This window comes from Dermacentor andersoni, chromosome 8 (genome assembly GCF_023375885.2).
Source record: "Dermacentor andersoni chromosome 8, qqDerAnde1_hic_scaffold, whole genome shotgun sequence".
Lineage (NCBI taxonomy): Eukaryota > Metazoa > Arthropoda > Arachnida > Ixodida > Ixodidae > Dermacentor > Dermacentor andersoni.
In genome coordinates this window covers 21421473-21434419 of record NC_092821.1, presented here as the reverse complement: position 1 = coordinate 21434419, position 12947 = coordinate 21421473, and the positions used below count along the sequence as shown (strand labels likewise).

Here is a 12947-nt window from a genome sequence, read left to right as displayed (position 1 = left end):
TTTTGTATGTTCCCGGTTCTTGGCACTCCAGTTCTGTCAGCTTTTCCAATATTATTCGCAGTTCCTTCTCTTTCTTTTTTGTGTCATGCATTATTGCGACGGAACGATTGATGGCTTTCATTTTAATGCACTGTTTAAACACTTCCCATCGATCTTTTAATTCACCCTCGCCGCTCATTAGAATTTTTTTGATGCAGTCCGATACATATTCTCCGAAACTTTCGTCAGTAGTTAAGTTTGAATTCATTTTCCACAGCTCCCAAGAGAAGCTGCCGCCTTTTTTCTTCCTTCCTAAGTCACATTTAACCAGACAATGATCAGTGAAGGAAATAGGATATACACTGTAACTATTACACATTGGTATTGCTTGAAGCGACAAGTAGATACGATCTAAGCGCGCATGGCTGTTTCCTTGAAAGTGCGTGAAACGCACATCTCGCGTCCCTATCATACATTCCGCCACATCCGCTAATTCGCATTCAGTAATTATCTCGTTCAAAACATCCCTACTTTCATCGCTCCTTAAACCTCTATTAGACCTATCTCGGGCATTGAGAGCACAATTAAAATCACCTAACAGCACCATCTGCTTTTCAGAAGATATATACTCTTTTAACATGGAAAAAAACAAAGCCCGTTCCTCCAACGCATTTGGTGCATAAATACTTACCACCCGCCATTCAATTCCATGCAAAGCAAAATCACAGAAAACTAATCTACCAGTTGGACATGAATAAAAACCTTGCACCGTTATACCGGGTAATTCTCTAACAAACAGCACGCAGCCCGCCGACGTCCCTAAGGCGTGGCTCACTACCGCGTAGTAGCGTGGCGTAAAGCGCTGCACCATACTGCGGGTCTCTTCATCACAATCTACTTTTGTCTCTTGCACGGCTAACACGTCAAGGTCATAGTCCACCAGCAGCCTACACACTTGGCTCTGCTTTCGCTTGGCGGCCAGACCTCGAACGTTTAGCGTGGCCAATCTAAGCGACGGGTTGGGAGCCATGATTATCGGTCTAGTGGAAAGATTTGCCTCGGAGCATGGTGTTTACCTTTAGCGCCTAGCACACAGCTAGACGCCCCCGGAGCCGCCCGGTGGACCGGTACCACTGGAGAGCGGTGGCGGCTTCTTCTCGGACTTCTTCTCTGCGTTAGCGGTGTTCGGTCGTGGCTTGTAGCTGCTGCGCCTGCCCGTTGGCGTCTTCGAAGGCGGCCCGTCTTCCCCACTTCCTTGGTTCGCTGCGCTGCTGTCTGCAGCCTTCTCAAGAGGCCGTTTGACCGAGGCTCCGACATTGCTGCTCATAGGGTCGTTCTGCGCCGACTAGTCCTCAGCTTTCTTCATTTGCTCGCCAGCTTCCGTTAGGCTGCTCTTGCTTTCTTCCTTAGTCTCTTCTGCTGGCTTTTTTTCCACACCTTCCTTAGAGTTTTCGCTGTCCGGTGGTGTCCCCGCGCCCGCATCAGGTGCAAGCACACCGCCTACAGCACATGGGGTTGCCTGGTCTCCTGCCCCTTTCGCCGCGTCTTCGGCCTCGGCCGCATCCATTACCAACCTTGCTGTGTCATTGCCTTCGGCTGGCCCCGTCATAGAGGCGTATGTACGTACGCACTGGTCCTCGGCGTGTCCAAACCGACGGCATTGCGAGCACCGAGGAACCTTGCAGTCTCGCCGTACATGACCAGTGGCTTGACAGCGCAAGCACTGCATTGGCCTGCCAGGAACGACGACTAGGGCCAGCTCACCGGCGATCCTAATTTCGTGCGGGAGATCTTCCACCTTCACGCCGCTGTTGAGCTTGAGCAAGACGGACCGGGTAGTCCTCCCCTTGTCGTTGATACCCTGAACGCGCCATCGCTCTCGGGTGACTTGTACGGCTTTACCGAAAGCCGCCAATGCCGTTCTTACATCTTCATCGGCCACACCATCTATTAACAAATGAAGACGCAGCCGCACCTTCTGCTCCTGACGGTCGACCACGATGCAGCGCCGCCACTTTACCTTCAGCTCCTTGACTTCCAGCATCCTTCTCGTGGCGTCCGCGGTGTTCATGGTCACAGCCCAGACGTGGTTAATCTGGTAGGCCCCCAGGGCAAGCACTTCCGGCAGCAAACTAGTTCGGCCAAGAGCGTCCCGGAAATCTTCTACATTGAAGGGTCTAGCTCGCACGTCACCGTGCAAAAACACAGTGTTTAGCACGACGCGCCACTTTGGCAGTGGAGGCAAAATAGTCTGGTAGCCTGCGTCGTCATCGCTGTTCCACCTGTTTCCGCGGCCAACAAAGGCCGCTCCACTGGAGCTCATGATTCGCCGACCTAGACCAACGAGCCTAGTGAGAGCTATGGCGCGGCCAACCAAAAGACAAGGGCGAGTCATTTTCTGTGCGCGTAGGCGGCGACGGCGAAGATTGAGGGATGCGTACGTGGATCACGTAAGAACATAAATATAAAGAAATAAGGAAGGTAGCCATCGGGATATGCATAAAAAGAAACATCGTAGCCTGCGCAGGGATTGAACCTACGACCTTCGCGTTGTTAGCACGACGCTCTAACCGATGAGCTAGCAGGCCGAGTGAGAGCTATGGCGCGGCCAACCAAAAGACAAGGGCGAGTCATTTTCCGTGCGCGTAGGCGGCGACGGCGAAGAGAGAGGGATGCCTACGTGGATCACGTAAGGAAATAAGATGTAAAAAATAAGGAAGGTAGCGGTCGGGATATGCATAAAAAGAAACATCGTGGCCTTCGCAGGGATCCTGCCTACGACGTTCGCGTTATTAGCACGACGCTCTAACCGACCGAGCTAGCAGGCCGAGTGAGAGCTATGGCGCGTCATTTTCCGTGCGCGTAGGCGGCGACGGCGAAGAGAGAGGGATGCGTACGTGGATCACGTAAGAAAATAAAATGTAAAAAATAAGGAAGGTAGCGGTCGGGATATGCATAAAAAGAAACATCGTGGCCTGCGCAGGGATGCTGCCTACGACCTTGGCGTTATTAGCACGACGCTCTAACCGACTGAGTTAGCAGGCCGAGCGAGAGCTATGGCGCGGCCAACAAAAAGACCAGGGCGAGTCATTTTCCCTGCGCGTAGGCGGCGACGGCGAAGAGAGAGGGATGCGTACGTGTAAAAAAATAAAATGTAAAAAATAAGGAAGGTAGCGGTCGGGATATGCATAAAAAGAAACATCGTGGCCTGCGCAGGGATCCTGCCTACGACCTTGGCGTTATTAGCAAGACGCTGTAACCGACTGAGTTAGCAGGCCGAGTGAGAGCCATGGCGCGGTCAACCAAAAGACAAGGGCGAGTCATTTTCTGTGCGCGTAGGCGGCGACGGCGAAGAGAGAGGGATGCGTACGTGGATCACGTAAGAAAATAAAATGTAAAAAATAAGGAACGTAGCGGTCGGGATATGCATAAAAAGAAACATCGTGGCCTGCGCAGGGATCCTGCCTACGACCTTCGCGTTATTAGCACGACGCTCTAACCGACTGAACTAGCAGGCCGAGTGAGAGCTATGGCGCGGCCAACCAATAGACAAGGGCGAGTCATTTTCCGTGCGCGTAGGCGGCGACGGCGAAGAGAGAGGGATGCGTAAGTGGATCACGTAAGAAAATAAAATGTAAAAAATAAGGAAAGTAGCGGTCGGGATATGCATAAAAAGAAACATCGTGGCCTGCGCAGGGATCCTACCTAAGACCTTCGCGTTATTAGCACGACGCTCTAGCCGACTGAGCTAGCAGGCCGAGTGAGAGCTATGGCGCGGCCAACCAAAAGACAAGGGCGAGTCATTTTCCGTGGGCGTAGGCGGCGACGGCGAAGAGAGAGGGATGCGTACGTGGATCACGTAAGAAAATAAAATGTAAAAAATAAGGAAAGTAGCGGTCGGGATATGCATAAAAAGAAACATCGCGGCCTGCGCAGGGATCCTGCCTACGACCTTGGCGTTATTAGCACGACGCTCTAACCGACTGAGCTAGCAGGCCGAGTGAGAGCTATGGCGCGGCCAACAAAAGACAAGGGCGAGTCATTTTGCGTGCGCGTAGGCGGCGACGGCGAAGAGAGAGGGATGCCTACGTGGATCACGTAAGAAATTAAAATGTAAAAAATAAGGAAGGTAGCGGTCGGGATATGCATAAAAAGAAACATCGTTGCCTGCGCAGGGATCCTGCCTACGACCTTCGCGTTATTAGCACGACGCTCTAACCGACTGAGTTAGCAGGCCGAGTGAGAGCTATGAAGCGGCCAACCAAAAGACAAGGGCGAGTCATTTTCTGTGCGCGTAGGCAGCGACGGCGAAGAGAAAGGGATGCGTACGTGGATCACGTAAGAAAATAAAATGTAAAAAATAAGGAAGGTAGCGGTCCGGATATGCATAAAAAGAAACATCGTGGCCTGCGCAGGGATCCTGCCTACGACCTTCGCGTTATTAGCACGACGCTCTAACCGACTGAACCAGCAGGCCGAGTGATTGCTATGGCGCGGCCAACCAATAGAGAAGGACGAGTCATTTTCCGTGCGCGTAGGCGGTGACGGCGAAGAGAGAGGGATGCGTGCGTGGATCACGTAAGAAAATAAAATGTAAAAAATAAGGAAAGTAGCGGTCGGGATATGCATAAAAAGAAACATCGTGGCCTGCGCAGGGATCCTACCTACGACCTTCGCGTTATTAGCACGACGCTCTAACCGACTGAGCTAGCAGGCCGAGTGAGAGCTATGGCGCCGCCAACCAAAAGACAAGGGCCAGTCATTTTCCGTGGGCGTAGGCGGCGACGGCGAAGAGAGAGGGATGCGTACGTGGATCACGTAAGAAAATAAAATGTAAAAACTAAGGAAAGTAGCGGTCGGGATATGCATAAAAAGAAACATCGCGGCCTGTGCAGGGATCCTGCCTACGACCTTGGCGTTATTAGCACGACGCTCTAACCGACTGAGCTAGCAGGCGGAGTGAGAGCTATGGCGCGGCCAACAAAAGACAAGGGCGAGTCATTTTGCGTGCGCGTAGGCGGCGACGGCGAAGAGAGAGGGATGCGTACGTGGATCACGTAAGAAATTAAAATGTAAAAAATAAGGAAGGTAGCCGTCGGGATATGCATAAAAAGAAACATCGTTGCCTGCGCAGGGATCCTGCCTACGGCCTTCGCGTTATTAGCACGACGCTCTAACCGACTGAGCTAGCAGGCCGAGTGAGAGCTATGAAGCGGCCAACCAAAAGACAAGGGCGAGTCATTTTCTGTGCGCGTAGGCAGCGACGGCGAAGAGAAAGGGATGCGTACGTGGATCACGTAAGAAAATAAAATGTAAAAAATAAAGAAGGTAGCCGTCAAGATATGCATAGAAAGAAACATCGTGGCCTGCACAGGAATCCAACTACGACCTTGGCGTTATTAGCCCGACGCTCTAACCGACTGAGCTAGCAGGCCGAGTGAGAGCTATGGCGCGGCCAACCAAAAGACAAGGGCGAGTCATTTTCCGTGCGCGTAGGCGGCGACGGCGAAGAGAGAGGGAGGCGTACGTGGATCACGTAAGAAAATAAAATGTAAAAAATAAGGAAGGTAGCGATCGGGATATGCATAAAAAGAAACATCGTGGCCTGCGCAGGGATCCTGCCTACGACCTTCGCCTTATTAGCACGACGCTCTAACCGACCGAGCTGGCAGGCTGAGTGAGAGCTATGGCGCGGCCAACCAAAAGACAAGGGCGCGACATTTTCCGTGCGCGTTGGTGGCGACGGCGAAGAGAGAGGGATGCGTACGTGGATCACGTAAGAAAATAAAATGTAAAAAATAAAGAAGGTTGCCGTCGGGATATGCATAAAAAGAAACATCGTGACCTGCGCAGGGATCCTACCTACGACCTTCGCGTTATTAGCATGACGCTCTAACCGACTGAGCTAGCAGGCCGAGTGAGAGCTATGGCGCGGCGAAGCAAAAGACAAGGGCGAGTCATTTTCCGCGGGCGTAGGCGGGGACGGCGAAGAGAGAGGGATGCGTGCGTGGATCACGTAAGAAAATAAAATGTAAAAAATAAGGAAAGTAGCGGTCGGGATATGCATAAAAAGAAACATCGTGGCCTGCGCAGGGATCCTGCCTACGACATTGGCGTTATTAGCACGACGCTCTAACCGAGTGAGCTAGCAGGCCGAGTGAGAGCTATGGCGCGGCCAACCAAAAGACCAGGGCGAGTCATTTTGCGTGCGCGTAGGCGGCGATGGCGAAGAGAGAGGGATGGATGGATGGATGGATGTGTGTTGTTTAGTGGCGCAAGGGCCAGGTGTGGCCAAAGAGCGCCATGACTGATAATGATGTGTTAAGCGCTGATTGGTGAGTCACGATGACGGGGTGTAACATGGCTGTAAAGTGGCTTAAAATTAATCGCTATTGTAGGAGCATAAAACTATATATAGGTATAAAATTATGACAGTGATACGTGGAGTGGTCTCTGGGTATAGTACGAGTGACAAGTGATCATGGGGCTAAAATGCATGAACATGGAAATAGCACATATGTCTCCTCAAAGCCTTTGAGCCGAAAGGCTGGGAGGCAGGTGCTTTCTTTAAATGCAGCTACCGCAGCAGAAACCTCTGTTAAGAGGCTGTGCTACGGATTTCCTGGGGATATAATATGAAAACTATGTACAGCTTTTAAAAATTGAAACAATGATTGATGTTTAAAGAGAGGTTCCATACCTATAATCATTTGGGGATGAAGTGGAATTTGTTGCCGGTGAGGTAATGGGAAATGCTTTTCCCTATTTGCATCTAATTCTCTGCATTGCATCAGGATGTGAACCACGGTAAGTGGCTCACCACATTTATCACACGTGGGTGGATCACCACCTGACAAGAGGTATGCGTGTGTACTGTATGTGTGTCCTATTCTAAGTCTGCAAAGTGTTACTTCCGTGCGGCGGTTCTTTGATACCGGCGGCCAGTTACCAAGATACGGCTTGATAACATGTAGTTTATTTTCTGTTTGTTTGTCCCACAAGCGCTGCCAGAAAGCCCTTAGCTTTTTTCTTATTGAGGGCTTGAGGTCCATTACAGGGACAGTCGTGGAAGTGTCTGCAGCGTTCGTGTGGACGGATGTGGCTAGCTGGTCAGCCAACACGTTTCCTTCAATCTCGCGGTGCCCCGGCACCCAGCATAATACGATATGCTGCCTCGACGCATAGGCGGTGCATAATGCTGAATACAGAGATACAATTATAGGATTTTGATATTTCTTCACAGTTTTCAATGCGTTTACGACGCTCAAAGAGTCTGTATATATAACTGCCTTTGGGATATTTAGTTCTTTAATGTGTTTAACGGTAGCCAATATGGCGTAGGCCTCTCCTGTAAAGATACTTGTGCTCGTGTGCAGAACACCGGTATCCGAAAAGGATGGACCGACTGCTGCGTAAGATACGCCAGAATTACACTTTGATGCGTCTGTAAAGAATTCAGGACAGGAGTATTTGTGTTGTAATTCCAGGAAGTAGTTTCGTATATGCGCGAGAGGAGCGCGCTTTGTAACGGTTATGAAGGATGTATCACACTCTATTTGTTGCCACTGCCACGGTGGGGGCCGTATAGCAGGGGACATAAGGTGGTATTCAAGCAGGGGAACCCTTGTTTCTTCAGCTGTGTCTCTAACACGCAGTGAAAAAGGTTGTGCGACTGTGGGTCGGTTGCGAAAAAGTTGAGAACTGTACAAATCATTTATAGTGGAATACGCGGGATGCTCACTGTTTGCGTTCACTCTCAGAAAATACATGAAAGACGAGTATGTTCTCTGCAGATTAAGAGACCACTCATCCGATTCAACGTACAGGCTTTCCACTGGGCTTGTTCTAAAGGCGCCTGTGGACAGGCGAATTCCTAAGTGGTGGACAGGGTCTAGCATCTTTAGAGCAGTTGGAGTAGCCGACTGGTAAACTATGGCTCCATAGTCTAGTCGTGTGCGTATAAGGCTTTTATACAAGTTTATGAGGCATTTTCTATCACTGCCCCAGGTTGTGCGTGAGAGAACCTTTAAGATATTCATTGTTTTCATACATTTGTTTTTAAGATGCTTTATGTGCTGTATAAAAGTTAATTTCGCGTCTAAAATTATGCCTAGAAATTTATGTTCCCTGTTTACAGTCAGACGCGCATCATGCAACACAATTTCAGGATCAGGATGCAGGCCTCTTTTTCTAGAGAAAACGACACAGGTACTTTTTTGTGGGTTCAGTCTGAACCCGTTCTCATCAGCCCATTTGGAGACCTTGTTAAGACCAAGCTGGACCTGTCGCTCACAGATTGCGAGAGAACTTGACTGAAATCCTATCTGCACATCGTCAACATATGTTGAATAAAAGATGTTATGCGGTATGTGTAGACGGAGAGAATTCATTTTTACTATAAATAGCGTGCAGCTGAGCACCCCGCCCAGCGGCACTCCAGTCTCCTGTACAAATTTCCGTGACAAAACATTGCCCACTCGAACACGGAATGTGCGATTAGCCAGATAACTTTTGATAACATTGAACATATTACTACGTATACCTAAGTGTGAGAGGTCTCTCAATATCCCAAACCGCCACGTAGTATCATAAGCTTTCTCCATATCAAGGAACACAGATAAGAAAAACTGCTTATGGACAAAAGCTTCACGGATACGTGCCTCGATGCGTATAAGCTGGTCACTGGTAGATCGACCCTCCCGAAACCCGCACTGGTATGGGTCGAGCAAATTGTTTGATTCGAGGAAGTGTAGTAGGCGACAGTTAATCATTTTTTCGAAAACTTTGCAGAGGCAACTTGTTAATGCTATGGGTCTGTAGCTTGATACAGAGGAAGGATCCTTTCCTTGCTTTAGAATTGGAATTACAATGGCCTCCTTCCAAACAGAGGGGATCTCGCCGGAAAACCATATAACGTTGTAAAGGTAAAGGAGGGTTTTCTGTGTTTCGGATGGTAGTTGTTTTAACATATCATATATTACGCGGTCTGAACCTGGGGCGGATGTATTATAACAGTTAAGTGCTGCCTGAAGTTCTGCTATGCAGAATGGTTCATTGTACGCCGCACTTTTAGCAGATTTTGTTTCTACCTTTTGCTGTTCTATTTGCGTTTTGTACTTTAGGAAGGTTTCGGAGTAGTGTGAGGAGCTCGATATGTATTCAAAGTGTGCTCCAAGAAAGTTGGCTTGATCTTCAAGGCTTTCTCCGTGGCTATTTACTAGAGGTAAGGAATATGTTTGTTGCCCATTAACTTTCTTCACTCTATTCCAGACTTTTCTCTCATCTGTATAGGAGTTGATGCTTGATATAAAGTTTACCCAACTCTCTCGTCTTGCTTGTCGGCGCGTTCTCCTTGCCTGGGATTTGACATGTTTAAAGTTTTTTAGGTTTTCAGCTGTTGGAGAATCGCGAAATATCGCCCACGCTTTGTTCTGGTTCCTCCGTGCTTGCCTGCATGCATCGTTCCACCAGGGAACACGCCGCTTGGAACCCATGCCGCTCGTTTGTGTAATACATTTACAGGCGGCATCCAGTATAAAAGCTGTAAAATATGCAACAGCGTCATCTATGGTTATACCGGACATCTCAGACCAGGTCATGTGTGTAAGAGTTCGGTACTGTTCCCAATCGGCTGAGTCAACCTTCCACCGAGGGACCTGCGGGGGAAGTTGATCTTGTTTCGGCGTAGTTAGGATTATTGGGAAGTGGTCACTCCCATACGGGTTGTTAAGCACATTCCATTTAAAATAGGGTAAAAGCGTCGGCGATAAAATGCTAAGATCTATGGCAGAGTATGACTTGTTGGCTAGGTTAAAATATGTGGGCTCCTTCGTGTTCAAGAGACATGTTCCGGAGGAAAAAAGCACCTGTTCAATGACGCGACCTCGCGCATCACAGCGTGAATCGCCCCACAAACTACTGTGTGCATTAAAATCACCGAGAATCATATAGGGCTCCGGGAGCTCATCTATTAATGATTCTAAGTCGCGTCTGTGAAGATGATAATGTGGTGGTATGTACAAAGAGCAGATGGTAATGAGTTTATTTAAAAGTACGGCTCGAACCGCCACGGCCTCAAGGGCCGTTTGGAGCCTCAAATGCTGACACGCTACACTTCTATCAGCAATGATAGCTACACCGCCAGATGATGCGACAGCATCCTCGCGGTCTTTCCGGAAAGTCATGTATTGTCGAAGGAAGTTAGTGTGCTTGGAAGTTAGGTGGGTTTCTTGCACACACAGCACTTTAGGTTTAAACTTACAGAGAATTTCTTGGATGTCTTGTAGGTTTCTTAATAATCCTCTGATATTCCACTGTATGATGTCATCCATGTTAAAAAAGATTGTGCTGTGTGTCTCAAGAGAGAGGAGAATGACATTACTTTACAGGGCCTTTGTTAGGCCCTGTGATTGGTGTTTTGTCCTTTTTGGAGCGGTCAAGAGAACCTCGCCGCTCCTTCGGCGCTACCTGCGCCGTTTGGCTTGGACTGGTGTCCATGGCCTCTTGCGAGGCAGGGGACACCCGCTCCAAAGAGCGATGTGTGCGTCGCGTAGACTTCGTCTCAAGCGACGGAGTCTTCGTCCCCACGGGGCCGGAGGTCGACAGGACCCCTGTGGCCTCTGCGGTGCCCTGGCTGCTGCCGGAGCTTGAAGAGGCCACTGGTGTGGACACTTTGAGAGATGGCAGGGCAGCGTTGGCTGCTCCCACCGTAGGGGCGGGTGGCGTTAGCCTCGGCACGCTAGGCGTGGTCCGGGCTGCCGCCAGAGGCCGTTGTGGTGCCGCCCCCCGTTGCACCACTTCAGCGAAAGATGTTTTCAGTGAAAATAACGAAGAGACCCTTTGTCGTGCTTCACGGAATGTTATGTTCTCCTTAAATTTTACGGTAATTATTTCTTTTTCTCTCTTCCAGGCTGGACAAGCTCTGGAGTACGCAGGGTGACTGCCGTCGCAGTTCGCACAATGTACCTCATCATTATTGCAGTCGTCAGCAGAGTGACCGGTTGCGCCGCACTTTGCGCACATAAGCTGTCCTCGGCAGCTCTGGGATGCGTGACCAAATCTCTGACATTTGAAGCAACGTCGCGGGTTAGAAATATAGGGTCCAACATGCAGTTTTACATAGCCGGTTTCAAGAGACTCGGGTAAAGTAGTTGAACTGAAAGTGAGTATTAAATGCTTCATTGGGATTTCGTTGTCATTCCGTCTGATTTTGATGCGCTGCACATGGATTACGCCTTGGTCCTTCCATCCATCCAGGAGTTCTTCTTCATTCAGTGTCATTAGGTCTTCATCTGAAACTACGCCTTTGACTGTGTTCATAGTTCGATGTGCGCTGACAGAAACAGGGATGTTACCAAATGCTACGAGGTGTGCAAGTCTGTTGTATTGTTCCTTGTCCTTTAGTTCCAGGAGCAAATCCCCACTTGCCATCTTTGTTACTTTGTAGCCAGCTCCAATGGTCTCTTTTAGGCACTTGGCGACAAGAAATGGTGAGATTACTCTAGCTTTAGTAGATAACTGTTCACAGTGAAGTACGTGGAATTTCGGGAAAGTTTCTTTGTTTTTCGGAATGAATAGCGAGGTTGCGTCGGTGCGTACCCTTTTCGAGGCACGATCGGGTGAAAACGGGTTCGAGGATCCCATGGAAAAAAGTAGGTTGTTCGGCAACGGCGTCTGCCACCCACCACGGAGCCCAACAAGGGGACGTGGCAGAACATGTAAACAAGTCTGCACAGCGCCAGCAGTATGCCGTTACTATAACCCAATATGGTATACCCAAGGTAGGACAGCCACACCAGGTTAACCCTTGCCGCCAAGAAAACTCGAAGTGAATGGAAAAGATGAGAAGACAGGAAAGATGAAAAGGGGAAGAGAAAGACGAAGATGAGGGTAGAGAGAGACAGGAAAAGGCGACTGCCGGTTTCCTCCAGGTGGGTCAGTCTGGAGGTGCCGTCTATGTGAAGCAGAGGCCAAAGAGGTGTGTTGCCTCCGCCGGGGGGCCTTAAAGGTCCTAACAGCCGGCATCAGCTCAACCCCCAGGATCCCCCATTCCCCAGACACGGCTAAGCCGCGCACGGCTACACGCGGGAGGGTCCGACCCTCATGTGCTCGGGTCCGTGGTGTCGCAACACACCAAACGCCTGCTCACGCAGACGCCCCTGCGGGGGAAGAGAGAGGGATGCGTACGTGGATCACGTAAGAAAATAAAATGTAAAAAAATAAGGAAGGTAGCGGTCGGGATATGCATAAAAAGAAACATCGTGGCCTGCGCAGGGATCCTGCCTACGACCTTGGCGTTATTAGCACGACGCTCTGACCGACTGAGTTAGCAGGCCGAGTGAGAGCCATGGCGCGGCCCACCAAAAGACCAGGGCGAGTCATTTTCTGTGCGCGTAGGCGGTGACGGCGAATAGAGAGGGATGCGTACGTGGATCACGTAAGAAAATAAAATGTAAAAAATAAGGAAGGTAGCGGTCGGGATATGCATAAAAAGAAACATCGTGGCCTGCGCAGGGATCCTGCCTACGACCTTGGCGTTATTAGCACGACGCTCTAACCGACTGAGTTAGCAGGCCGAGTGAGAGCTATGGCGCGGTCAACCAAAAGACAAGGGCGAGTCATTTTCTGTGCGCGTAGGCGGTGACGGCGAATAGAGAGGGATGCGTACGTGGATCACGTAAGAAAATAAAATGTAAAAAATAAGGAAGGTAGCGGTCGGGATATGCATAAAAAGAAACATCGTGGCCTGCGCAGGGATCCTGCCTACGACCTTCGCGTTATTAGCACGACGCTCTAACCGACTGAACTAGCAGGCCGAGTGAGCTATGGCGCGGCCAACCAATAGACCAGGGCGAGTCATTTTCCGTGCGCGTAGGCGGCGACAGCGAAGAGAGAGGGATGCGTACGTGGATCACGTAAGAAAATAAAATGTAAAAAATAAGGAAGGTAGCGGTCGGGATATGCATAAA

The 12947-nt window shown here is 49.7% G+C and overlaps 3 non-coding genes across 3 annotated transcripts; all 3 read right to left on the bottom strand.

Annotated features, from left to right (window-relative positions):
* Positions 1-2494: 2494 nt before the first annotated feature.
* TRNAV-AAC (transfer RNA valine (anticodon AAC)) lies at positions 2495-2567 on the bottom strand. Its single transcript has one exon. It is a non-coding gene; the product is annotated as a tRNA-Val (tRNA).
* Positions 2568-4622: 2055 nt separating this feature from the next.
* Positions 4623-4696, bottom strand: TRNAI-AAU (transfer RNA isoleucine (anticodon AAU)). The gene has a single exon. It is a non-coding gene; the product is annotated as a tRNA-Ile (tRNA).
* A 1124-nt stretch (positions 4697-5820) lies between these two features.
* Positions 5821-5894, bottom strand: TRNAI-AAU (transfer RNA isoleucine (anticodon AAU)). The gene has a single exon. It is a non-coding gene; the product is annotated as a tRNA-Ile (tRNA).
* Positions 5895-12947: the final 7053 nt, after the last annotated feature.